Source organism: Oncorhynchus keta, chromosome 21, assembly GCF_023373465.1.
Source record: "Oncorhynchus keta strain PuntledgeMale-10-30-2019 chromosome 21, Oket_V2, whole genome shotgun sequence".
In the NCBI taxonomy this organism is placed as follows: Eukaryota; Metazoa; Chordata; class Actinopteri; order Salmoniformes; family Salmonidae; genus Oncorhynchus; species Oncorhynchus keta.
This window is the reverse complement of record NC_068441.1, coordinates 18,240-43,487: the sequence shown is the minus strand read 5'-3', so window position 1 is coordinate 43,487 and position 25,248 is coordinate 18,240. Positions and strand designations below refer to the sequence as shown.

The 25,248-nt window shown below is 34.7% G+C and overlaps 1 long non-coding RNA gene across 1 annotated transcript; it reads right to left on the bottom strand.

Annotated features, from left to right (window-relative positions):
- Nucleotides 1-5,533: 5,533 nt before the first annotated feature.
- On the bottom strand, nt 5,534-9,978 carry LOC127910266 (uncharacterized). Its single transcript, XR_008074035.1, has 2 exons — nt 9,755-9,978; nt 5,534-5,583 (listed from the first exon to the last, which is right to left on the bottom strand). It is a non-coding gene; the product is annotated as an uncharacterized LOC127910266 (long non-coding RNA).
- Nucleotides 9,979-25,248: the final 15,270 nt, after the last annotated feature.

Here is a 25,248-nt window from a genome sequence, read left to right as displayed (position 1 = left end):
AACTTTTTTTTTGAAAATGGTTAAAAATTTTTTTCGGGGTCCTTTCAAAATGGCGCAAATTCGGCATGTCCGGGGTCACCGTTTTTAAGTCCCGAAAAAAAAAAAAAAAAAAAAAAAAAACTTTTTTTTGAATGGTTAAAAATTCTTTTCGGGGTCCTTTCAGAATGGCGCAAATTCGGCATGTCCGGGGTCACCGTTTTTAAGTCCCGAAAAAAAAAAAAAAAAAAAAAAACACTTTTTTTGAAAATGGTTAAAAATTCTTTTCGGGGTCCTTTCCAGAATGGCGCAAATTCGGCATGTCCGGGTCACCGTTTTTAAGTCCCGAAAAAAAAAAAAAAAAAAAAAAAATTTTTTTTTTAAAATGGTTAAAAATTTTTTTCGGGGTCCTTTCAGAATGGCGCAAATTCGGCATGTCCGGGGTCACCGTTTTTAAGTCCCGAAAAAAAAAAAAAAAAAAAAAAAAAATCACTTTTTTGTGAAAATGGTTAAAAATTCTTTTCGGGGTCCTTTCCAGAATGGCGCAAATTCGGCATGTCCGGGGTCACCGTTTTTAAGTCCCGAAAAAAAAAAAAAAAAAAAAAACTTTTTTTGAAAATGGTTAAAAATTCTTTTCGGGGTCCTTTCCAGAATGGCGCAAATTCGGCATGTCCGGGGTCACCGTTTTTAAGTCCCGAAAAAAAAAAAAAAAAAAAAAAACTTTTTTTGAAAATGGTTAAAAATTCTTTTCGGGGTCCTTTCAGAATGGCGCAAATTCGGCATGTCCGGGGTCACCGTTTTTAAGTCCCGAAAAAAAAAAAAAAAAAAAAAACACTTTTTGAAAATGGTTAAAAATTTTTTTCGGGGTCCTTTCAGAATGGCGCAAATTCGGCATGTCCGGGGTCACCGTTTTTAAGTCCCGAAAAAAAAAAAAAAAAAAAAAATTTTTTTGAAAATGGTTAAAAATTCTTTTCGGGGTCCTTTCAGAATGGCGCAAATTCGGCATGTCCGGGGTCACCGTTTTTAAGTCCCGAAAAAAAAAAAAAAAAAAAAAAAAAAACTTTTTTGAAAATGGTTAAAAATTCTTTTCGGGGTCCTTTCCAGAATGGCGCAAATTCGGCATGTCCGGGGTCACCGTTTTTAAGTCCCGAAAAAAAAAAAAAAAAAAAAAATTTTTTTGAAAATGGTTAAAAATTCTTTTCGGGGTCCTTTCAGAATGGCGCAAATTCGGCATGTCCGGGGTCACCGTTTTTAAGTCCCGAAAAAAAAAAAAAAAAAAAAAAAATTTTTTTGAAAATGGTTAAAAATTCTTTTCGGGGTCCTTTCCAGAATGGCGCAAATTCGGCATGTCCGGGGTCACCGTTTTTAAGTCCCGAAAAAAAAAAAAAAAAAAAAAAAAAACACTTTTTTGTGAAAATGGTTAAAAATTCTTTTCGGGGTCCTTTCAGAATGGCGCAAATTCGGCATGTCCGGGGTCACCGTTTTTAAGTCCCGAAAAAAAAAAAAAAAAAAAAAAAAAACTTTTTTGTGAAAATGGTTAAAAATTCTTTTCGGGGTCCTTTCCAGAATGGCGCAAATTCGGCATGTCCGGGGTCACCGTTTTTAAGTCCCGAAAAAAAAAAAAAAAAAAAACTTTTTTGAAAATGGTTAAAAATTCTTTTCGGGGTCCTTTCCAGAATGGCGCAAATTCGGCATGTCCGGGGTCACCGTTTTTAAGTCAAAAAAAAAAAAAAAAACTTTTTTTGAAAATGGTTAAAAATTCTTTTCAGGGTCCTTTCAGAATGGCGCAAATTCGGCATGTCCGGGGTCACAGTTTTTAAATCCCGAAAAAAAAAAAAAAAAAACTTTTTTTGAAAATGGTTAAAAATTTTTTCGGGGTCCTTTCAGAATGGCGCAAATTCGGCATGTCCGGGGTCACCGTTTTTAAGTTCCGAAAAAAAAAAAAAAAAAAAAAAAACTTTTTGTGAAAATGGTTAAAAATTCTTTTCGGGGTCCTTTCAGAATGGCGCAAATTCGGCATGTCCGGGGTCACCGTTTTTAAGTCCCGAAAAAAAAAAAAAAAAAAAAAACTTTTTTTTGAAAATGGTTAAAAATTCTTTTCGGGGTCCTTTCCAGAATGGCGCAAATTCGGCATGTCCGGGGTCACCGTTTTTAAGTCCCGAAAAAAAAAAAAAAAAAACTTTTTTTAAAATGGTTAAAAATTATTTTCGGGGTCCTTTCAGAATGGCGCAAATTCGGCATGTCCGGGGTCACCGTTTTTAAGTCCCGAAAAAAAAAAAAAAAAAAACTTTTTTTTGAAAATGGTTAAAAATTCTTTTCGGGGTCCTTTCCAGAATGGCGCAAATTCGGCATGTCCGGGGTCACCGTTTTTAAGTCCCGAAAAAAAAAAAAAAAAAAAAAAAAAACTTTTTTGAAAATGGTTAAAAATTCTTTTCGGGGTCCTTTCAAAATGGCGCAAATTCGGCATGTCACCGTTTTTAAGTCCCGAAAAAAAAAAAAAAAAAAAAAAAAAAAACTTTTTGAAAATGGTTAAAAATTCTTTTCGGGGTCCTTTCCAGAATGGCGCAAATTCGGCATGTCCGGGGTCACCGTTTTTAAGTCCCGAAAAAAAAAAAAAAAAAAAAAAAAAACTTTTTTGTGAAAATGGTTAAAAATTCTTTTCGGGGTCCTTTCCAGAATGGCGCAAATTCGGCATGTCCGGGGTCACCGTTTTTAAGTCCCGAAAAAAAAAAAAAAAAAAACTTTTTTGTGAAAATGGTTAAAAATTCTTTTCGGGGTCCTTTCCAGAATGGCGCAAATTCGGCATGTCCGGGGTCACCGTTTTTAAGTCCCGAAAAAAAAAAAAAAAAAAAAAAAAAAACTTTTTTGTGAAAATGGTTAAAAATTCTTTTCGGGGTCCTTTCCAGAATGGCGCAAATTCGGCATGTCCGGGGTCACCGTTTTTAAGTCCCGAAAAAAAAAAAAAAAAAAAAAAAAAACTTTTTTGTGAAAATGGTTAAAAATTCTTTTCGGGGTCCTTTCCAGAATGGCGCAAATTCGGCATGTCCGGGGTCACCGTTTTTAAGTCCCGAAAAAAAAAAAAAAAAAAAAAAATCACTTTTTTTGAAAATGGTTAAAAATTCTTTTCGGGGTCCTTTCCAGAATGGCGCAAATTCGGCATGTCCGGGGTCACCGTTTTTAAGTCCCGAAAAAAAAAAAAAAACTTTTTTGAAAATGGTTAAAAATTCTTTTCGGGTCCTTTCAGAATGGCGCAAATTCGGCATGTCCGGGGTCACCGTTTTTAAGTCCCGAAAAAAAAAAAAAAAAAAAAAAAAAACTTTTTTGAAAATGGTTAAAAATTCTTTTCGGGGTCCTTTCAGAATGGCGCAAATTCGGCATGTCCGGGGTCACCGTTTTTAAGTCCCGAAAAAAAAAAAAAAAAAAAAAAAAAACTTTTTTGTGAAAATGGTTAAAAATTCTTTTCGGGGTCCTTTCCAGAATGGCGCAAATTCGGCATGTCCGGGGTCACCGTTTTTAAGTCCCGAAAAAAAAAAAAAAAAAAAAAAACTTTTTGTGAAAATGGTTAAAAATTATTTTCGGGGTCCTTTCCAGAAAGGCGCAAATTCGGCATGTCCGGGGTCACCGTTTTTAAGTCCCGAAAAAAAAAAAAAAAAAAAAAAAAACTTTTTTGTGAAAATGGTTAAAAATTATTTTCGGGGTCCTTTCCAGAATGGCGCAAATTCGGCATGTCCGGGGTCACCGTTTTTAAGTCCCGAAAAAAAAAAAAAAAAAAAAAAAATTTTTTTGAAAATGGTTAAAAATTATTTTGGGGTCCTTTCAGAATGGCGCAAATTCGGCATGTCCGGGGTCACCGTTTTTAAGTCCCGAAAAAAAAAAAAAAAAAAAAAAACTTTTTTTTGAAAATGGTTAAAAATTTTTTTCGGGGTCCTTTCAGAATGGCGCAAATTCGGCATGTCCGGGGTCACCGTTTTTAAGTCCCGAAAAAAAAAAAAAAAAAAAAAAAATTTTTTGTGAAAATGGTTAAAAATTCTTTTCGGGGTCCTTTCAGAATGGCGCAAATTCGGCATGTCCGGGGTCACCGTTTTTAAGTCCCGAAAAAAAAAAAAAAAAAAAAAAAAAAACTTTTTTGTGAAAATGGTTAAAAATTCTTTTCGGGGTCCTTTCCAGAATGGCGCAAATTCGGCATGTCCGGGGTCACCGTTTTTAAGTCCCGAAAAAAAAAAAAAAAAAAAAAAAACACTTTTTTGTGAAAATGGTTAAAAATTCTTTTCGGGGTCCTTTCCAGAATGGCGCAAATTCGGCATGTCCGGGGTCACCGTTTTTAAGTCCCGAAAAAAAAAAAAAAAATCACTTTTTTGTGAAAATGGTTAAAAATTCTTTTCGGGGTCCTTTCCAGAATGGCGCAAATTCGGCATGTCCGGGGTCACCGTTTTTAAGTCCCGAAAAAAAAAAAAAAAAAAAAAAAAAAAACTTTTTTGAAAATGGTTAAAAATTCTTTTCGGGGTCCTTTCAGAATGGCGCAAATTCGGCATGTCCGGGGTCACCGTTTTTAAGTCCCGAAAAAAAAAAAAAAAAAAAACAAAAAAAAAAACTTTTTTGTGAAAATGGTTAAAAATTCTTTTCGGGGTCCTTTCAGAATGGCGCAAATTCGGCATGTCCGGGGTCACCGTTTTTAAGTCCCGAAAAAAAAAAAAAAAAAAAAACACTTTTTTGAAAATGGTTAAAAATTCTTTTCGGGGTCCTTTCAGAAATGGCGCAAATTCGGCATGTCCGGGGTCACCGTTTTTAAGTCCCGAAAAAAAAAAAAAAAAAAAAAACTTTTTTGTGAAAATGGTTAAAAATTCTTTTCGGGGTCCTTTCCAGAATGGCGCAAATTCGGCATGTCCGGGTCACCGTTTTTAAGTCCCGAAAAAAAAAAAAAAAAAAAAAAAACTTTTTTGTGAAAATGGTTAAAAATTTTTTTCGGGGTCCTTTCCAAAATGGCGCAAATTCGGCATGTCCGGGGTCACCGTTTTTAAGTCCCGAAAAAAAAAAAAAAAAAAAAATCACTTTTTTGTGAAAATGGTTAAAAATTCTTTTCGGGGTCCTTTCAGAATGGCGCAAATTCGGCATGTCCGGGGTCACCGTTTTTAAGTCCCGAAAAAAAAAAAAAAAAACATTTTTTGAAAATGGTTAAAAATTCTTTTCGGGGTCCTTTCAGAATGGCGCAAATTCGGCATGTCCGGGGTCACCGTTTTTAAGTCCCGAAAAAAAAAAAAAAAAAAAAAATCACTTTTTTGTGAAAATGGTTAAAAATTCTTTTCGGGGTCCTTTCAGAATGGCGCAAATTCGGCATGTCCGGGGTCACCGTTTTTAAGTCCCGAAAAAAAAAAAAAAAAAAAAAACTTTTTTGTGAAAATGGTTAAAAATTTTTTTCCGGGGTCCTTTCAGAATGGCGCAAATTCGGCATGTCCGGGGTCACCGTTTTTAAGTCCCGAAAAAAAAAAAAAAAACTTTTTTTGAAAATGGTTAAAAATTTTTTTCGGGGTCCTTTCCAGAATGGCGCAAATTCGGCATGTCCGGGGTCACAGTTTTTAAGTCCCGAAAAAAAAAAAAAAAAAAAAAAAACTTTTTTTTTGAAAATGGTTAAAAATTCTTTTCGGGGTCCTTTCAGAATGGCGCAAATTCGGCATGTCCGGGGTCACCGTTTTTAAGTCCCGAAAAAAAAAAAAAAAAAAAAAAAAAATCTTTTTGTGAAAATGGTTAAAAATTATTTTCGGGGTCCTTTCAGAATGGCGCAAATTCGGCATGTCCGGGGTCACCGTTTTTAAGTCCCGAAAAAAAAAAAAAAAAAAAAACTTTTTTTGAAAATGGTTAAAAATTCTTTTCGGGGTCCTTTCAGAATGGCGCAAATTCGGCATGTCCGGGGTCACCGTTTTTAAGTCCCGAAAAAAAAAAAAAAAAAAAAAAAAAAACTTTTTTGAAAATGGTTAAAAATTCTTTTCGGGGTCCTTTCAGAATGGCGCAAATTCGGCATGTCCGGGGTCACCGTTTTTAAGTCCCGAAAAAAAAAAAAAAAAAAAAAAACTTTTTTGAAAATGGTTAAAAATTCTTTTCGGGGTCCTTTCAGAATGGCGCAAATTCGGCATGTCCGGGGTCACCGTTTTTAAGTCCCGAAAAAAAAAAAAAAAAAAAAAACACTTTTTTGAAAATGGTTAAAAATTCTTTTCGGGGTCCTTTCAGAATGGCGCAAATTCGGCATGTCCGGGGTCACCGTTTTTAAGTCCCGAAAAAAAAAAAAAAAAAAAAAAACTTTTTTGTGAAAATGGTTAAAAATTATTTTCGGGGTCCTTTCAGAGAATGGCGCAAATTCGGCATGTCCGGGGTCACCGTTTTTAAGTCCCGAAAAAAAAAAAAAAAAAAAAAATCTTTTTTGTGAAAATGGTTAAAAATTCTTTTTTCAGGGTCCTTTCAGAATGGCGCAAATTCGGCATGTCCGGGGTCACCGTTTTTAAGTCCCGAAAAAAAAAAAAAAAAAAAAAAAACTTTTTTGTGAAAATGGTTAAAAATTCTTTTCGGGGTCCTTTCAGAATGGCGCAAATTCGGCATGTCCGGGGTCACCGTTTTTAAGTCCCGAAAAAAAAAAAAAAAAAAAAAAAAACTTTTTTGTGAAAATGGTTAAAAATTCTTTTCGGGGTCCTTTCAGAATGGCGCAAATTCGGCATGTCCGGGGTCACCGTTTTTAAGTCCCGAAAAAAAAAAAAAAAAAACTTTTTTTGAAAATGGTTAAAAATTCTTTTCGGGGTCCTTTCAGAATGGCGCAAATTCGGCATGTCCGGGGTCACCGTTTTTAAGTCCCGAAAAAAAAAAAAAAAAACTTTTTTGTGAAAATGGTTAAAAATTCTTTTCGGGGTCCTTTCAGAATGGCGCAAATTCGGCATGTCCGGGGTCACCGTTTTTAAGTCCCGAAAAAAAAAAAAAAAAAACACTTTTTTGAAAATGGTTAAAAATTCTTTTCGGGGTCCTTTCAGAATGGCGCAAATTCGGCATGTCCGGGGTCACCGTTTTTAAGTCCCGAAAAAAAAAAAAAAAAAACTTTTTTGAAAATGGTTAAAAATTATTTTCGGGGTCCTTTCAGAATGGCGCAAATTCGGCATGTCCGGGGTCACCGTTTTTAAGTCCCGAAAAAAAAAAAAAAAAAAAAAAATTTTTTGAAAATGGTTAAAAATTCTTTTCGGGGTCCTTTCAGAATGGCGCAAATTCGGCATGTCCGGGGTCACCGTTTTTAAGTCCCGAAAAAAAAAAAAAAAAAAAACACTTTTTTGTGAAAATGGTTAAAAATTCTTTTCGGGGTCCTTTCCAGAATGGCGCAAATTCGGCATGTCTGGGGTCACCGTTTTTAAGTCCCGAAAAAAAAAAAAAAAAAAACTTTTTTTGAAAATGGTTAAAAATTCTTTTCGGGGTCCTTTCAGAATGGCGCAAAAATTGGCATGTCCGGGGTCACCGTTTTTAAGTCCCGAAAAAAAAAAAAAAAAAAAAACTTTTTTGTGAAAATGGTTAAAAATTCTTTTCGGGGTCCTTTCAGAATGGCGCAAATTCGGCATGTCCGGGGTCACCGTTTTTAAGTCCCGAAAAAAAAAAAAAAAAAAAAAATCACTTTTTGTGAAAATGGTTAAAAATTCTTTTCGGGGTCCTTTCAGAATGGCGCAAATTCGGCATGTCCGGGGTCACCGTTTTTAAGTCCCGAAAAAAAAAAAAAAAAAAAAAACTTTTTGAAAATGGTTAAAAATTCTTTTCGGGGTCCTTTCAGAATGGCGCAAATTCGGCATGTCCGGGGTCACCGTTTTTAAGTCCCGAAAAAAAAAAAAAAAAAAAAAAAAAACTTTTTTGAAAATGGTTAAAAATTCTTTTCGGGGTCCTTTCAGAATGGCGCAAATTCGGCATGTCCGGGGTCACCGTTTTTAAGTCCCGAAAAAAAAAAAAAAAAAAACTTTTTTTTGAAAATGGTTAAAAATTCTTTTTGGGGTCCTTTCAGAATGGCGCAAATTCGGCATGTCCGGGGTCACCGTTTTTAAGTCCCGAAAAAAAAAAAAAAAATCACTTTTTTGAAAATGGTTAAAAATTCTTTTCGGGGTCCTTTCAGAATGGCGCAAATTCGGCATGTCCGGGTCACCGTTTTTAAGTCCCGAAAAAAAAAAAAAAAAAAAAAAACACTTTTTTTGTGAAAATGGTTAAAAATTCTTTTCGGGTCCTTTCAGAATGGCGCAAATTCGGCATGTCCGGGGTCACCGTTTTTAAGTCCCGAAAAAAAAAAAAAACACTTTTTTGAAAATGGTTAAAAATTATTTTCGGGGTCCTTTCAGAATGGCGCAAATTCGGCATGTCCGGGGTCACCGTTTTTAAGTCCCGAAAAAAAAAAAAAAAAACTTTTTTTTGAAAATGGTTAAAAATTCTTTTCGGGGTCCTTTCAGAATGGCGCAAATTCGGCATGTCCGGGGTCACCGTTTTTAAGTCCCGAAAAAAAAAAAAAAAAAAAACAAAAAATGTCACTTTTTGTGAAAATGGTTAAAAATTCTTTTCGGGGTCCTTTCCAGAATGGCGCAAATTCGGCATGTCCGGGGTCACCGTTTTTAAGTCCCGAAAAAAAAAAAAAAAAAATCACTTTTTGAAAATGGTTAAAAATTCTTTTCGGGGTCCTTTCCAGAATGGCGCAAATTCGGCATGTCCGGGGTCACCGTTTTTAAGTCCCGAAAAAAAAAAAAAAAAAAAAAAAACACTTTTTTGTGAAAATGGTTAAAAATTCTTTTCGGGGTCCTTTCCAGAATGGCGAAAATTCGGCATGTCCGGGGTCACCGTTTTTAAGTCCCGAAAAAAAAAAAAAAAAAAAAAAACTTTTTTGTGAAAATGGTTAAAAATTCTTTTCCGGGGTCCTTTCCAGAATGGCGCAAATTCGGCATGTCCGGGGTCACCGTTTTTAAGTCCCGAAAAAAAAAAAAAAAAAAAAACACTTTTTGAAAATGGTTAAAAATTCTTTTCGGGGTCCTTTCCAGAATGGCGCAAATTCGGCATGTCCGGGGTCACCGTTTTAAAGTCCCGAAAAAAAAAAAAAAAAAAAAAAAAACACTTTTTGTGAAAATGGTTAAAAATTCTTTTCGGGGTCCTTTCAGAATGGCGCAAATTCGGCATGTCCGGGGTCACCGTTTTTAAGTCCCGAAAAAAAAAAAAAAAAAAAAACTTTTTTGTGAAAATGGTTAAAAATTCTTTTCGGGGTCCTTTCAGAATGGCGCAAATTCGGCATGTCCGGGGTCACCGTTTTTAAGTCCCGAAAAAAAAAAAAAAAAAAAAAACTTTTTTGAAAATGGTTAAAAATTATTTTCGGGGTCCTTTCAGAATGGCGCAAATTCGGCATGTCCGGGGTCACCGTTTTTAAGTCCCGAAAAAAAAAAAAAAAAACTTTTTTGAAAATGGTTAAAAATTCTTTTCGGGGTCCTTTCCAGAATGGCGCAAATTCGGCATGTCCGGGGTCACCGTTTTTAAGTCCCGAAAAAAAAAAAAAAAAAAAAACTTTTTTTTGTGAAAATGGTTAAAAATTATTTTCGGGGTCCTTTCAGAATGGCGCAAATTCGGCATGTCCGGGGTCACCGTTTTTAAGTCCCGAAAAAAAAAAAAAAAAAAAAAAAATCTTTTTTGTGAAAATGGTTAAAAATTCTTTTCGGGGTCCTTTCAGAATGGCGCAAATTCGGCATGTCCGGGGTCACCGTTTTTAAGTCCCGAAAAAAAAAAAAAAAAAAAAAAAAACTTTTTTGTGAAAATGGTTAAAAATTATTTTCGGGGTCCTTTCCAGAATGGCGCAAATTCGGCATGTCCGGGGTCACAGTTTTTAAGTCCCGAAAAAAAAAAAAAAAAAAAAACTTTTTTGTGAAAATGGTTAAAAATTATTTTCGGGGTCCTTTCCAGAATGGCGCAAATTCGGCATGTCCGGGGTCACCGTTTTTAAGTCCCGAAAAAAAAAAAAAAAAAAAAAAAAATCACTTTTTTTGATAAATGGTTAAAAATTCTTTTCGGGGTCCTTTCAGAATGGCGCAAATTCGGCATGTCCGGGGTCACCGTTTTTAAGTCCCGAAAAAAAAAAAAAAAAAAAAAAAACTTTTTTGAAAATGGTTAAAAATTATTTTCGGGGTCCTTTCAGAATGGCGCAAATTCGGCATGTCCGGGGTCACCGTTTTTAAGTCCCGAAAAAAAAAAAAAAAAACTTTTTTGAAAATGGTTAAAAATTCTTTTCCGGGGTCCTTTCCAGAATGGCACAAATTCGGCATGTCCGGGGTCACCGTTTTTAAGTCCCGAAAAAAAAAAAAAAAAAAAAAATTTTTTTGAAAATGGTTAAAAATTCTTTTCGGGGTCCTTTCAGAATGGCGCAAATTCGGCATGTCCGGGGTCACCGTTTTTAAGTCCCGAAAAAAAAAAAAAAAAAAAAAAAAACACTTTTTTTTGAAAATGGTTAAAAATTATTTTCGGGGTCCTTTCAGAATGGCGCAAATTCGGCATGTCCGGGGTCACCGTTTTTAAGTCCCGAAAAAAAAAAAAAAAAAAAAAAATTTTTTTGAAAATGGTTAAAAATTATTTTCGGGGTCCTTTCCAGAATGGCGCAAATTCGGCATGTCCGGGGTCACCGTTTTTAAGTCCCGAAAAAAAAAAAAAAAAAAAAAATCACTTTTTTTTTAAAAATGGTTAAAAATTATTTTTCGGGGTCCTTTCAGAATGGCGCAAATTCGGCATGTCCGGGGTCACCGTTTTTAAGTCCCGAAAAAAAAAAAAAAAAAAAACATTTTTTTTTGAAAATGGTTAAAAATTATTTTCGGGGTCCTTTCAGAATGGCGCAAATTCGGCATGTCCGGGGTCACCGTTTTTAAGTCCCGAAAAAAAAAAAAAAAAAAACTTTTTTGAAAATGGTTAAAAATTTTTTCGGGGTCCTTTCCAGAATGGCGCAAATTCGGCATGTCCGGGGTCACCGTTTTTAAGTCCCGAAAAAAAAAAAAAAAAAAAAAAAACTTTTTTTGAAAATGGTTAAAAATTATTTTCGGGGTCCTTTCAGAATGGCGCAAATTCGGCATGTCCGGGGTCACCGTTTTTAAGTCCCGAAAAAAAAAAAAAAAAAAAAAACTTTTTTGAAAATGGTTAAAAATTCTTTTCGGGGTCCTTTCCAGAATGGCGCAAATTCGGCATGTCCGGGGTCACCGTTTTTAAGTCCCGAAAAAAAAAAAAAAAAAAAAAAAACTTTTTGTGAAAATGGTTAAAAATTTTTTTCGGGGTCCTTTCAGAATGGCGCAAATTCGGCATGTCCGGGGTCACCGTTTTTAAGTCCCGAAAAAAAAAAAAAAAAAAAAAAAACTTTTTTTTGAAAATGGTTAAAAATTCTTTTCGGGGTCCTTTCAGAATGGCGCAAATTCGGCATGTCCGGGGTCACCGTTTTTAAGTCCCGAAAAAAAAAAAAAAAAAAAACTTTTTTTGAAAATGGTTAAAAATTATTTTCGGGGTCCTTTCAGAATGGCGCAAATTCGGCATGTCCGGGGTCACCGTTTTTAAGTCCCGAAAAAAAAAAAAAAAAAAAACACTTTTTTGTGAAAATGGTTAAAAATTCTTTTCGGGTCCTTTCCAGAATGGCGCAAATTCGGCATGTCCGGGGTCACCGTTTTTAAGTCCCGAAAAAAAAAAAAAAAAAAAAAAAAAAAAAAAATTTTTTTGTGAAAATGGTTAAAAATTCTTTTCGGGGTCCTTTCCAGAATGGCGCAAATTCGGCATGTCCGGGGTCACCGTTTTTAAGTCCCGAAAAAAAAAAAAAAAAAAAAAAAACACTTTTTGTGAAAATGGTTAAAAATTCTTTTCGGGGTCCTTTCAGAGAATGGCAAAAATTCGGCATGTCCGGGGTCACCGTTTTTAAGTCCCGAAAAAAAAAAAAAAAAAAAAAAAAACTTTTTTTGAAAATGGTTAAAAATTTTTTTCGGGGTCCTTTCCAGAATGGCGCAAATTCGGCATGTCCGGGGTCACCGTTTTTAAGTCCCGAAAAAAAAAAAAAAAAAAAAAAACTTTTTTTGAAAATGGTTAAAAATTCTTTTCGGGGTCCTTTCAAAATGGCGCAAATTCGGCATGTCCGGGGTCACCGTTTTTAAGTCCCGAAAAAAAAAAAAAAAAAAAAAAAACTTTTTTGTGAAAATGGTTAAAAATTCTTTTCGGGGTCCTTTCCAGAATGGCGCAAATTCGGCATGTCCGGGGTCACCGTTTTTAAGTCCCGAAAAAAAAAAAAAAAAAAACACTTTTTTGTGAAAATGGTTAAAAATTCTTTTCGGGGTCCTTTCAGAATGGCGCAAATTCGGCATGTCCGGGGTCACCGTTTTTAAGTCCCGAAAAAAAAAAAAAAAAAAAAAAAAAAACTTTTTTTTGAAAATGGTTAAAAATTCTTTTCGGGGTCCTTTCCAGAATGGCGCAAATTCGGCATGTCCGGGGTCACCGTTTTAAGTCCCGAAAAAAAAAAAAAAAAAAAAAACTTTTTTTGAAAATGGTTAAAAATTCTTTTCGGGGTCCTTTCAGAATGGCGCAAATTCGGCATGTCCGGGGTCACCGTTTTTAAGTCCCGAAAAAAAAAAAAAAAAAAAAAAAACACTTTTTTGAAAATGGTTAAAAATTCTTTTTCGGGGTCCTTTCAGAATGGCGCAAATTCGGCATGTCCGGGGTCACCGTTTTTAAGTCCCGAAAAAAAAAAAAAAAAAAAAAAAACTTTTTGAAAATGGTTAAAAATTCTTTTCGGGGTCCTTTCAGAATGGCGCAAATTCGGCATGTCCGGGGTCACCGTTTTTAAGTCCCGAAAAAAAAAAAAAAAAAAAAAACACTTTTTTGAAAATGGTTAAAAATTCTTTTCGGGGTCCTTTCAGAATGGCGCAAATTCGGCATGTCCGGGGTCACCGTTTTTAAGTCCCGAAAAAAAAAAAAAAAAAAAAAAACTTTTTTGAAAATGGTTAAAAATTCTTTTCGGGGTCCTTTCAGAATGGCGCAAATTCGGCATGTCCGGGGTCACCGTTTTTAAGTCCCGAAAAAAAAAAAAAAAAAAAAACTTTTTTTGAAAATGGTTAAAAATTCTTTTCGGGGTCCTTTCAGAATGGCGCAAATTCGGCATGTCCGGGGTCACCGTTTTTAAGTCCCGAAAAAAAAAAAAAAAAAAAAAACTTTTTGTGAAAATGGTTAAAAATTCTTTTCCGGGGTCCTTTCAGAATGGCGCAAATTCGGCATGTCCGGGGTCACCGTTTTTAAGTCCCGAAAAAAAAAAAAAAAAAAAAAACACTTTTTTTGAAAATGGTTAAAAATTCTTTTCGGGGTCCTTTCAGAATGGCGCAAATTCGGCATGTCCGGGGTCACCGTTTTTAAGTCCCGAAAAAAAAAAAAAAAAAAAACACTTTTTTGAAAATGGTTAAAAATTCTTTTCGGGTCCTTTCAGAATGGCGCAAATTCGGCATGTCCGGGGTCACCGTTTTTAAGTCCCGAAAAAAAAAAAAAAAAAAAAACTTTTTTGAAAATGGTTAAAAATTCTTTTCGGGGTCCTTTCAGAATGGCGCAAATTCGGCATGTCCGGGGTCACCGTTTTTAAGTCCCGAAAAAAAAAAAAAAAAAAAAAAACTTTTTTTTGAAAATGGTTAAAAATTCTTTTCGGGGTCCTTTCAGAATGGCGCAAATTCGGCATGTCCGGGGTCACCGTTTTTAAGTCCCGAAAAAAAAAAAAAAAAAATCACTTTTTGTGAAAATGGTTAAAAATTCTTTTCGGGGTCCTTTCAGAATGGCGCAAATTCGGCATGTCCGGGGTCACCGTTTTTAAGTCCCGAAAAAAAAAAAAAAAAAACTTTTTTGAAAATGGTTAAAAATTCTTTTCGGGGTCCTTTCAGAATGGCGCAAATTCGGCATGTCCGGGGTCACCGTTTTTAAGTCCCGAAAAAAAAAAAAAAAAAAAAAAAAAAAAAACTTTTTTGAAAATGGTTAAAAATTCTTTTCAGGGTCCTTTCAGAATGGCGCAAATTCGGCATGTCCGGGGTCACCGTTTTTAAGTCCCGAAAAAAAAAAAAAAAAAAACTTTTTTTGTGAAAATGGTTAAAAATTCTTTTCGGGGTCCTTTCAGAATGGCGCAAATTCGGCATGTCCGGGGTCACCGTTTTTAAGTCCCGAAAAAAAAAAAAAAAAAAAAAAACACTTTTTTGAAAATGGTTAAAAATTCTTTTCGGGGTCCTTTCAGAATGGCGCAAATTCGGCATGTCCGGGGTCACCGTTTTTAAGTCCCGAAAAAAAAAAAAAAAAAACTTTTTTTGAAAATGGTTAAAAATTCTTTTCGGGTCCTTTCAGAATGGCGCAAATTCGGCATGTCCGGGGTCACCGTTTTTAAGTCCCGAAAAAAAAAAAAAAAAAAAAAAAAAACACTTTTTTGAAAATGGTTAAAAATTCTTTTCGGGGTCCTTTCAGAATGGCGCAAATTCGGCATGTCCGGGGTCACCGTTTTTAAGTCCCGAAAAAAAAAAAAAAAAACTTTTTTGAAAATGGTTAAAAATTCTTTTCGGGGTCCTTTCAGAATGGCGCAAATTCGGCATGTCCGGGGTCACCGTTTTTAAGTCCCGAAAAAAAAAAAAAAAAAAAAAAAACTTTTTTGTGAAAATGGTTAAAAATTCTTTTCGGGTCCTTTCAGAATGGCGCAAATTCGGCATGTCCGGGGTCACCGTTTTTAAGTCCCGAAAAAAAAAAAAAAAAAAAAAAAACTTTTTTTGAAAATGGTTAAAAATTCTTTTCGGGGTCCTTTCAGAATGGCGCAAATTCGGCATGTCCGGGGTCACCGTTTTTAAGTCCCGAAAAAAAAAAAAAAACTTTTTTGAAAATGGTTAAAAATTCTTTTCGGGGTCCTTTCAGAATGGCGCAAATTCGGCATGTCCGGGGTCACCGTTTTTAAGTCCCGAAAAAAAAAAAAAAAAAAAAAAAACTTTTTTGAAAATGGTTAAAAATTCTTTTCGGGGTCCTTTCAGAATGGCGCAAATTCGGCATGTCCGGGGTCACCGTTTTTAAGTCCCGAAAAAAAAAAAAAAAAAAAAAAACTTTTTTGTGAAAATGGTTAAAAATTCTTTTCGGGGTCCTTTCAGAATGGCGCAAATTCGGCATGTCCGGGGTCACCGTTTTTAAGTCCCGAAAAAAAAAAAAAAAAAAAAAAAAAAACTTTTTGAAAATGGTTAAAAATTCTTTTCGGGGTCCTTTCAGAATGGCGCAAATTCGGCATGTCCGGGGTCACCGTTTTTAAGTCCCGAAAAAAAAAAAAAAAAAAAACTTTTTTGAAAATGGTTAAAAATTCTTTTCGGGGTCCTTTCAGAATGGCGCAAATTCGGCATGTCCGGGGTCACCTTTTTAAGTCCCGAAAAAAAAAAAAAAAAAAAAAAAACTTTTTTGTGAAAATGGTTAAAAATTCTTTTCGGGGTCCTTTCCAGAATGGCGCAAATTCGGCATGTCCGGGGTCACCGTTTTTAAGTCCCGAAAAAAAAAAAAAAAAAAAAAAAAAACTTTTTGTGAAAATGGTTAAAAATTCTTTTCGGGGTCCTTTCCAGAATGGCGCAAATTCGGCATGTCCGGGGTCACCGTTTTTAAGTCCCGAAAAAAAAAAAAAAAAAAAAAAAAAAAACTTTTTTGTGAAAATGGTTAAAAATTCTTTTCGGGGTCCTTTCAGAATGGCGCAAATTCGGCATGTCCGGGGTCACCGTTTTTAAGTCCCGAAAAAAAAAAAAAAAAAAAAAAAAAAACACTTTTTTGTGAAAATGGTTAAAAATTCTTTTCGGGGTCCTTTCCAGAATGGCGCAAATTCGGCATGTCCGGGGTCACCGTTTTTAAGTCCCGAAAAAAAAAAAAAAAAAAAAAAACTTTTTTTGTGAAAATGGTTAAAAATTCTTTTCGGTCCTTTCAGAATGGCGCAAATTCGGCATGTCCGGGGTCACCGTTTTTAAGTCCCGAAAAAAAAAAAAAAAAAAAACACTTTTTGAAAATGGTTAAAAATTCTTTTCGGGGTCCTTTCAGAATGGCGCAAATTCGGCATGTCCGGGGTCACCGTTTTTAAGTCCCGAAAAAAAAAAAAAAAAAAAAAAAATTTTTTGTGAAAATGGTTAAAAATTCTTTTCGGGGTCCTTTCCAGAATGGCGCAAATTCGGCATGTCCGGGGTCACCGTTTTTAAGTCCCGAAAAAAAAAAAAAAAAAAAAAAAATCACTTTTTTGTGAAAATGGTTAAAAATTCTTTTCGGGGTCCTTTCCAGAATGGCGCAAATTCGGCATGTCCGGGTCACCGTTTTTAAGTCCCGAAAAAAAAAAAAAAAAAAAAAAAAACTTTTTTGTGAAAATGGTTAAAAATTCTTTTCGGGGTCCTTTCCAGAATGGCGCAAATTCGGCATGTCCGGGGTCACCGTTTTTAAGTCCCGAAAAAAAAAAAAAAAAATCACTTTTTTGTGAAAATGGTTAAAAATTCTTTTCGGGGTCCTTTCCAGAATGGCGCAAATTCGGCATGTCCGGGGTCACCGTTTTTAAGTCCCGAAAAAAAAAAAAAAAAAAAACTTTTTTGAAAATGGTTAAAAATTCTTTTCGGGGTCCTTTCAGAATGGCGCAAATTCGGCATGTCCGGGGTCACCGTTTTTAAGTCCCGAAAAAAAAAAAAAAAAAAAAAAATCACTTTTTTGTGAAAATGGTTAAAAATTCTTTTCGGGGTCCTTTCAGAATGGCGCAAATTCGGCATGTCCGGGGTCACCGTTTTTAAGTCCCGAAAAAAAAAAAAAAAAAATTATTTTCGGGTCACTTTTTTGAAAATGGTTAAAAATTATTTTCGGGGTCCTTTCAGAATGGCGCAAATTCGGCATGTCCGGGGTCACCGTTTTTAAGTCCCGAAAAAAAAAAAAAAAAAAAAAAAAAAAATCACTTTTTGTGAAAATGGTTAAAAATTCTTTTCGGGTCCTTTCAGAATGGCGCAAATTCGGCATGTCCGGGGTCACCGTTTTTAAGTCCCGAAAAAAAAAAAAAAAAAAAAAAAAAACTTTTTTGTGAAAATGGTTAAAAATTCTTTTCGGGGTCCTTTCAGAATGGCGCAAATTCGGCATGTCCGGGTCACCGTTTTTAAGTCCCGAAAAAAAAAAAAAAAAAAAAAAAAAAACACTTTTTTGAAAATGGTTAAAAATTCTTTTCGGGGTCCTTTCAGAATGGCGCAAATTCGGCATGTCCGGGGTCACCGTTTTTAAGTCCCGAAAAAAAAAAAAAAAAACATTTTTTGAAAATGGTTAAAAATTCTTTTCGGGGTCCTTTCAGAATGGCGCAAATTCGGCATGTCCGGGGTCACCGTTTTTAAGTCCCGAAAAAAAAAAAAAAAAAAAAAAAAAACACTTTTTTGTGAAAATGGTTAAAAATTCTTTTCGGGGTCCTTTCAGAATGGCGCAAATTCGGCATGTCCGGGGTCACCGTTTTTAAGTCCCGAAAAAAAAAAAAAAAAAAAAAAAAACACTTTTTGTGAAAATGGTTAAAAATTCTTTTCGGGGTCCTTTCAGAATGGCGCAAATTCGGCATGTCCGGGGTCACCGTTTTTAAGTCCCGAAAAAAAAAAAAAAAAAAATCACTTTTTTGTGAAAATGGTTAAAAATTCTTTTCGGGGTCCTTTCAGAATGGCGCAAATTCGGCATGTCCGGGGTCACCGTTTTTAAGTCCCGAAAAAAAAAAAAAAAAAAAAAAACTTTTTTGTGAAAATGGTTAAAAATTCTTTTCGGGGTCCTTTCCAGAATGGCGCAAATTCGGCATGTCCGGGGTCACCGTTTTTAAGTCCCGAAAAAAAAAAAAAAAAAAAAAAACACTTTTTTGTGAAAATGGTTAAAAATTCTTTTCGGGGTCCTTTCAGAATGGCGCAAATTCGGCATGTCCGGGGTCACCGTTTTTAAGTCCCGAAAAAAAAAAAAAAAAAAAAAAACTTTTTTGTGAAAATGGTTAAAAATTCTTTTCGGGGTCCTTTCCAGAATGGCGCAAATTCGGCATGTCCGGGGTCACCGTTTTTAAGTCCCGAAAAAAAAAAAAAAAAAAAAAAATTTTTTGTGAAAATGGTTAAAAATTTTTTTCGGGGTCCTTTCAGAATGGCGCAAATTCGGCATGTCCGGGGTCACCGTTTTTAAGTCCCGAAAAAAAAAAAAAAAAAAAAAAAACTTTTTTGTGAAAATGGTTAAAAATTATTTTCGGGGTCCTTTCCAGAATGGCGCAAATTCGGCATGTCCGGGGTCACCGTTTTTAAGTCCCGAAAAAAAAAAAAAAAAAAAAAAAAAAAAAAAAATCACTTTTTGAAAATGGTTAAAAATTCTTTTCGGGGTCCTTTCAGAATGGCGCAAATTCGGCATGTCCGGGGTCACCGTTTTTAAGTCCCGAAAAAAAAAAAAAAAAAAAAAACACTTTTTTGAAAATGGTTAAAAATTCTTTTCGGGGTCCTTTCCAGAATGGCGCAAATTCGGCATGTCCGGGGTCACCGTTTTTAAGTCCCGAAAAAAAAAAAAAAAAAAAAAAAAACACTTTTTTGTGAAAATGGTTAAAAATTCTTTTCGGGGTCCTTTCCAGAATGGCGCAAATTCGGCATGTCCGGGGTCACCGTTTTTAAGTCCCGAAAAAAAAAAAAAAAAAAAAAAAAACTTTTTTGTGAAAATGGTTAAAAATTATTTTCGGGGTCCTTTCAGAATGGCGCAAATTCGGCATGTCCGGGGTCACCGTTTTTAAGTCCCGAAAAAAAAAAAAAAAAAAAAAAAAACTTTTTTGTGAAAATGGTTAAAAATTCTTTTCGGGGTCCTTTCCAGAATGGCGCAAATTCGGCATGTCCGGGGTCACCGTTTTTAAGTCCCGAAAAAAAAAAAAAAAAAAAAAAAACTTTTTTTTGAAAATGGTTAAAAATTCTTTTCGGGGTCCTTTCAGAATGGCGCAAATTCGGCATGTCCGGGGTCACCGTTTTTAAGTCCCGAAAAAAAAAAAAAAAAAAAAAAAACACTTTTTTGTGAAAATGGTTAAAAATTCTTTTCGGGGTCCTTTCCAGAATGGCGCAAATTCGGCATGTCCGGGGTCACCGTTTTTAAGTCCCGAAAAAAAAAAAAAAAAAAAAAAAAATCACTTTTTTGTGAAAATGGTTAAAAATTCTTTTCGGGGTCCTTTCCAGAATGGCGCAAATTCGGCATGTCCGGGGTCACCGTTTTTAAGTCCCGAAAAAAAAAAAAAAAAAAAAAAAAAACACTTTTTTGAAAATGGTTAAAAATTCTTTTCGGGGTCCTTTCCAGAATGGCGCAAATTCGGCATGTCCGGGGTCACCGTTTTTAAGTCCCGAAAAAAAAAAAAAAAAAAAAAAAACTTTTTTGTGAAAATGGTTAAAAATTCTTTTCGGGGTCCTTTCAGAATGGCGCAAATTCGGCATGTCCGGGGTCACCGTTTTTAAGTCCCGAAAAAAAAAAAAAAAAAAAATCAAAACTTTTTTGTGAAAATGGTTAAAAATTATTTTCGGGGTCCTTTCAGAATGGCGCAAATTCGGCATGTCCGGGGTCACCGTTTTTAAGTCCCGAAAAAAAAAAAAAAAAAAAAAACTTTTTTGAAAATGGTTAAAAATTATTTTCGGGGTCCTTTCAGAATGGCGCAAATTCGGCATGTCCGGGGTCACCGTTTTTAAGTCCCGAAAAAAAAAAAAAAAAAAAAAAAAAACTTTTTTGAAAATGGTTAAAAATTCTTTTCGGGGTCCTTTCAGAATGGCGCAAATTCGGCATGTCCGGGGTCACCGTTTTTAAGTCCCGAAAAAAAAAAAAAAAAAAAACACTTTTTTTGAAAATGGTTAAAAATTCTTTTCGGGGTCCTTTCAGAATGGCGCAAATTCGGCATGTCCGGGGTCACCGTTTTTAAGTCCCGAAAAAAAAAAAAAAAAAAAAAAAAACTTTTTTTTGAAAATGGTTAAAAATTCTTTTCGGGGTCCTTTCAGAATGGCGCAAATTCGGCATGTCCGGGGTCACCGTTTTTAAGTCCCGAAAAAAAAAAAAAAAAAAAAAATCTTTTTTTGTGAAAATGGTTAAAAATTATTTTCGGGGTCCTTTCAGAATGGCGCAAATTCGGCATGTCCGGGGTCACCGTTTTTAAGTCCCAAAAAAAAAAAAAAAAAAAACTTTTTTGTGAAAATGGTTAAAAATTATTTTCGGGGTCCTTTCCAGAATGGCGCAAATTCGGCATGTCCGGGGTCACCGTTTTTAAGTCCCGAAAAAAAAAAAAAAAAAAAACACTTTTTTGAAAATGGTTAAAAATTCTTTTCGGGGTCCTTTCAGAATGGCGCAAATTCGGCATGTCCGGGGTCACCGTTTTTAAGTCCCGAAAAAAAAAAAAAAAAAAAAAAAACTTTTTTTGAAAATGGTTAAAAATTATTTTCGGGGTCCTTTCAGAATGGCGCAAATTCGGCATGTCCGGGGTCACCGTTTTTAAGTCGAAAAAAAAAAAAAAAAACTTTTTTTTGAAAATGGTTAAAAATTATTTTCGGGGTCCTTTCAGAATGGCGCAAATTCGGCATGTCCGGGGTCACCGTTTTTAAGTCCCGAAAAAAAAAAAAAAAAAAAAAAACTTTTTTGTGAAAATGGTTAAAAATTATTTTCGGGGTCCTTTCCAGAATGGCGCAAATTCGGAATGTCCGGGGTCACCGTTTTTAAGTCCCGAAAAAAAAAAAAAAAAAAAAAAAACTTTTTTGTGAAAAAGGTTAAAATTATTTTCGGGGTCCTTTCAGAATGGCGAAAATTCGGCATGTCCGGGGTCACCGTTTTTAAGTCCCGAAAAAAAAAAAAAAAAAAAAAAATCACTTTTTTGTGAAAATGGTTAAAATTATTTTCGGGGTCCTTTCAGAATGGCGCAAATTCGGCATGTCCGGGGTCACCGTTTTTAAGTCCCGAAAAAAAAAAAAAACTTTTTTTGAAAAATGGTTAAAAATTATTTTCCGGGGTCCTTTCAGAATGGCGCAAATTCGGCATGTCCGGGGTCACCGTTTTTAAGTCCCGAAAAAAAAAAAAAAAAAAAACACTTTTTTGAAAATGGTTAAAAATTATTTTCGGGGTCCTTTCAGAATGGCGCAAATTCGGCATGTCCGGGGTCACCGTTTTTAAGTCCCGAAATACAAAAAAACTTTTTTTTGAAAATGGTTAAAATTTTTTTCGGGGTCCTTTCCAGAATGGCGCAAATTCGGCAAAAAAAAAAAAAAAAAAAATCTTTTTTGTGAAAATGGTTAAAAATTATTTTCGGGTCCTTTCAGAATGGCGCAAATTCGGCATGTCCGGGGTCACCGTTTTTAAGTCCCGAAAAAAAAAAAAAAAAAAAAAAAACTTTTTTGTGAAAATGGTTAAAAATTATTTTCGGGGTCCTTTCCAGAATGGCGCAAATTCGGCATGTCCGGGGTCACCGTTTTTAAGTCCCGAAAAAAAAAAAAAAAAAAAAACACTTTTTTGTGAAAATGGTTAAAAATTCTTTTCGGGTCCTTTCCAGAATGGCGCAAATTCGGCATGTCCGGGGTCACCGTTTTTAAGTCCCGAAAAAAAAAAAAAAAAAATCACTTTTTGTGAAAATGGTTAAAAATTATTTTCGGGGTCCTTTCAGAATGGCGCAAATTCGGCATGTCCGGGGTCACCGTTTTTAAGTCCCGAAAAAAAAAAAAAAAAAAATCACTTTTTTGAAAATGGTTAAAAAAAAATTATTTTCGGGTCCTTTCAGAATGGCGCAAATTCGGCATGTCCGGGGTCACCGTTTTTAAGTCCCGAAAAAAAAAAAAAAAAACTTTTTTTGAAAATGGTTAAAAATTATTTTCGGGGTCCTTTCAGAATGGCGCAAATTCGGCATGTCCGGGGTCACCGTTTTTAAGTCCCGAAAAAAAAAAAAAAAAAAAAAAACTTTTTTGTGAAAATGGTTAAAAAATCTTTTCGGGGTCCTTTCCAGAATGGCGCAAATTCGGCATGTCCGGGGTCACCGTTTTTAAGTCCCGAAAAAAAAAAAAAAAAAAAACATTTTTGAAAATGGTTAAAAATTCTTTTCGGGGTCCTTTCAGAATGGCGCAAATTCGGCATGTCCGGGGTCACCGTTTTTAAGTCCCGAAAAAAAAAAAAAAAAAAAAAAAAACTTTTTTTGAAAATGGTTAAAAATTCTTTTCGGGGTCCTTTCAGAATGGCGCAAATTCGGCATGTCCGGGGTCACCGTTTTTAAGTCCCGAAAAAAAAAAAAATCTTTTTTTGTGAAAATGGTTAAAAATTATTTTCGGGGTCCTTTCAGAATGGCGCAAATTCGGCATGTCCGGGTCACCGTTTTTAAGTCCCGAAAAAAAAAAAAAAAAAAAAAAAAAAAATCACTTTTTTGTGAAAATGGTTAAAAATTATTTTCGGGTCCTTTCAGAATGGCGCAAATTCGGCATGTCCGGGGTCACCGTTTTTAAGTCCCGAAAAAAAAAAAAAAAAAAAAATCACTTTTTTGAAAATGGTTAAAAATTCTTTTCGGGGTCCTTTCAGAATGGCGCAAATTCGGCATGTCCGGGGTCACCGTTTTTAAGTCCCGAAAAAAAAAAAAAAAAAAAAAAAAAACACTTTTTTGTGAAAATGGTTAAAATTATTTTCGGGGTCCTTTCCAGAATGGCGCAAATTCGGCATGTCCGGGGTCACCGTTTTTAAGTCCCGAAAAAAAAAAAAAAACTTTTTTGAAAATGGTTAAAAATTATTTTCGGGGTCCTTTCAGAATGGCGCAAATTCGGCATGTCCGGGGTCACCGTTTTTAAGTCCCGAAAAAAAAAAAAAAAAAAAAAAAATCACTTTTTTGTGAAAATGGTTAAAAATTATTTTCGGGGTCCTTTCAGAATGGCGCAAATTCGGCATGTCCGGGGTCACCGTTTTTAAGTCCCGAAAAAAAAAAAAAAAAAAAACTTTTTTTGTGAAAATGGTTAAAAATTATTTTCGGGGTCCTTTCAGAATGGCGCAAATTCGGCATGTCCGGGGTCACCGTTTTTAAGTCCCGAAAAAAAAAAAAAAAAAAAAAAAAACTTTTTTGTGAAAATGGTTAAAAATTATTTTCGGGGTCCTTTCAGAATGGCGCAAATTCGGCATGTCCGGGGTCACCGTTTTTAAGTCCCGAAAAAAAAAAAAAAAAAAAAAAAATTTTTTTGAAAATGGTTAAAAATTATTTTCGGGGTCCTTTCAGAATGGCGCAAATTCGGCATGTCCGGGGTCACCGTTTTTAAGTCCCGAAAAAAAAAAAAAAAAACACTTTTTTGTGAAAATGGTTAAAAATTATTTTCGGGGTCCTTTCACGAATGGCGCAAATTCGGCATGTCCGGGGTCACCGTTTTTAAGTCCCGAAAAAAAAAAAAAAAAAAAAAAACACTTTTTTGTGAAAATGGTTAAAAATTATTTTCGGGGTCCTTTCAGAATGGCGCAAATTCGGCATGTCCGGGGTCACCGTTTTTAAGTCCCGAAAAAAAAAAAAAAAAAAAAACTTTTTTGTGAAAATGGTTAAAAATTCTTTTCAGGGTCCTTTCAGAATGGCGCAAATTCGGCATGTCCGGGGTCACCGTTTTTAAGTCCCGAAAAAAAAAAAAAAATACTTTTTTTGTGAAAATGGTTAAAAATTATTTTCGGGGTCCTTTCAGAATGGCGCAAATTCGGCATGTCCGGGGTCACCGTTTTTAAGTCCCGAAAAAAAAAAAAAAAAAAAAAACTTTTTTGGGAAAATGGTTAAAAATTATTTTCGGGGTCCTTTCAGAATGGCGCAAATTCGGCATGTCCGGGTCACCGTTTTAAGTCCCGAAAAAAAAAAAAAAAAAAAAAACTTTTTTGGAAAAATGGTTAAAAATTATTTTCGGGGTCCTTTCAGAAATGGCGCAAATTCGGCATGTCCGGGGTCACCGTTTTTAAGTCCCGAAAAAAAAAAAAAAAAAAAACACTTTTTTGTGAAAATGGTTAAAAATTATTTTCGGGGTCCTTTCAGAATGGCGCAAATTCGGCATGTCCGGGGTCACCGTTTTTAAGTCCCGAAAAAAAAAAAAAAACACTTTTTTTGAAAATGGTTAAAAATTATTTTCGGGGTCCTTTCCAGAATGGCGCAAATTCGGCATGTCCGGGGTCACCGTTTTTAAGTCCCGAAAAAAAAAAAAAAAAAAAAAAAAAACATTTTTTTGAAAATGGTTAAAAATTATTTTCGGGGTCCTTTCCAGAATGGCGCAAATTCGGCATGTCCGGGGTCACCGTTTTTAAGTCCCGAAAAAAAAAAAAAAAAAAAACACTTTTTTGGGAAAATGGTTAAAAATTATTTTCGGGGTCCTTTCCAAAATGGCGCAAATTCGGCATTTCCGGGGTCACCTTTTTTAAGACCCAAAAAAAAAAAAAAAAAAAAAAAAAAACTTTTTTTTGAAAATGGTTAAAAATTATTTTCGGGGTCCTTTCCAGAATGGCGCAAATTCGGCATGTCCGGGGTCACCGTTTTTAAGTCCCGAAAAAAAAAAAAAAAAAACTTTTTTTGAAAATGGTTAAAAATTATTTTCAGGGGTCCTTTCAGAATGGCGCAAATTCGGCATGTCCGGGGTCACCGTTTTTAAGTCCCGAAAAAAAAAAAAAAAAAAACTTTTTTGTGAAAATGGTTAAAAATATTTTCGGGGTCCTTTCAGAATGGCGCAAATTCGGCATGTCCGGGGTCACCGTTTTTAAGTCCCGAAAAAAAAAAAAAAAAAAAACTTTTTTGTGAAAATGGTTAAAATTATTTTCAGGGTCCTTTCAGAATGGCGCAAATTCGGCATGTCCGGGTCACCGTTTTTAAGTCCCGAAAAAAAAAAAAAAAAAAAATCACTTTTTTGAAAATGGTTAAAAATTATTTTCAGGGGTCCTTTCAGAATGGCGCAAATTCGGCATGTCCGGGGTCACCGTTTTTAAGTCCCGAAAAAAAAAAAAAAAAAAAAAAAACACTTTTTGTGAAAATGGTTAAAAATTATTTTCAGGGTCCTTTCAGAATGGCGCAAATTCGGCATGTCCGGGGTCACCGTTTTTAAGTCCCGAAAAAAAAAAAAAAAAAAAAAAAAAAATCACTTTTTTGAAAATGGTTAAAAATTATTTTCGGGGTCCTTTCAGAATGGCGCAAATTCGGCATGTCCGGGTCACCGTTTTTAAGTCCCGAAAAAAAAAAAAAAAAAAAAAAACTTTTTTGAAAATGGTTAAAAATTATTTTCAGGGTCCTTTCAGAATGGCGCAAATTCG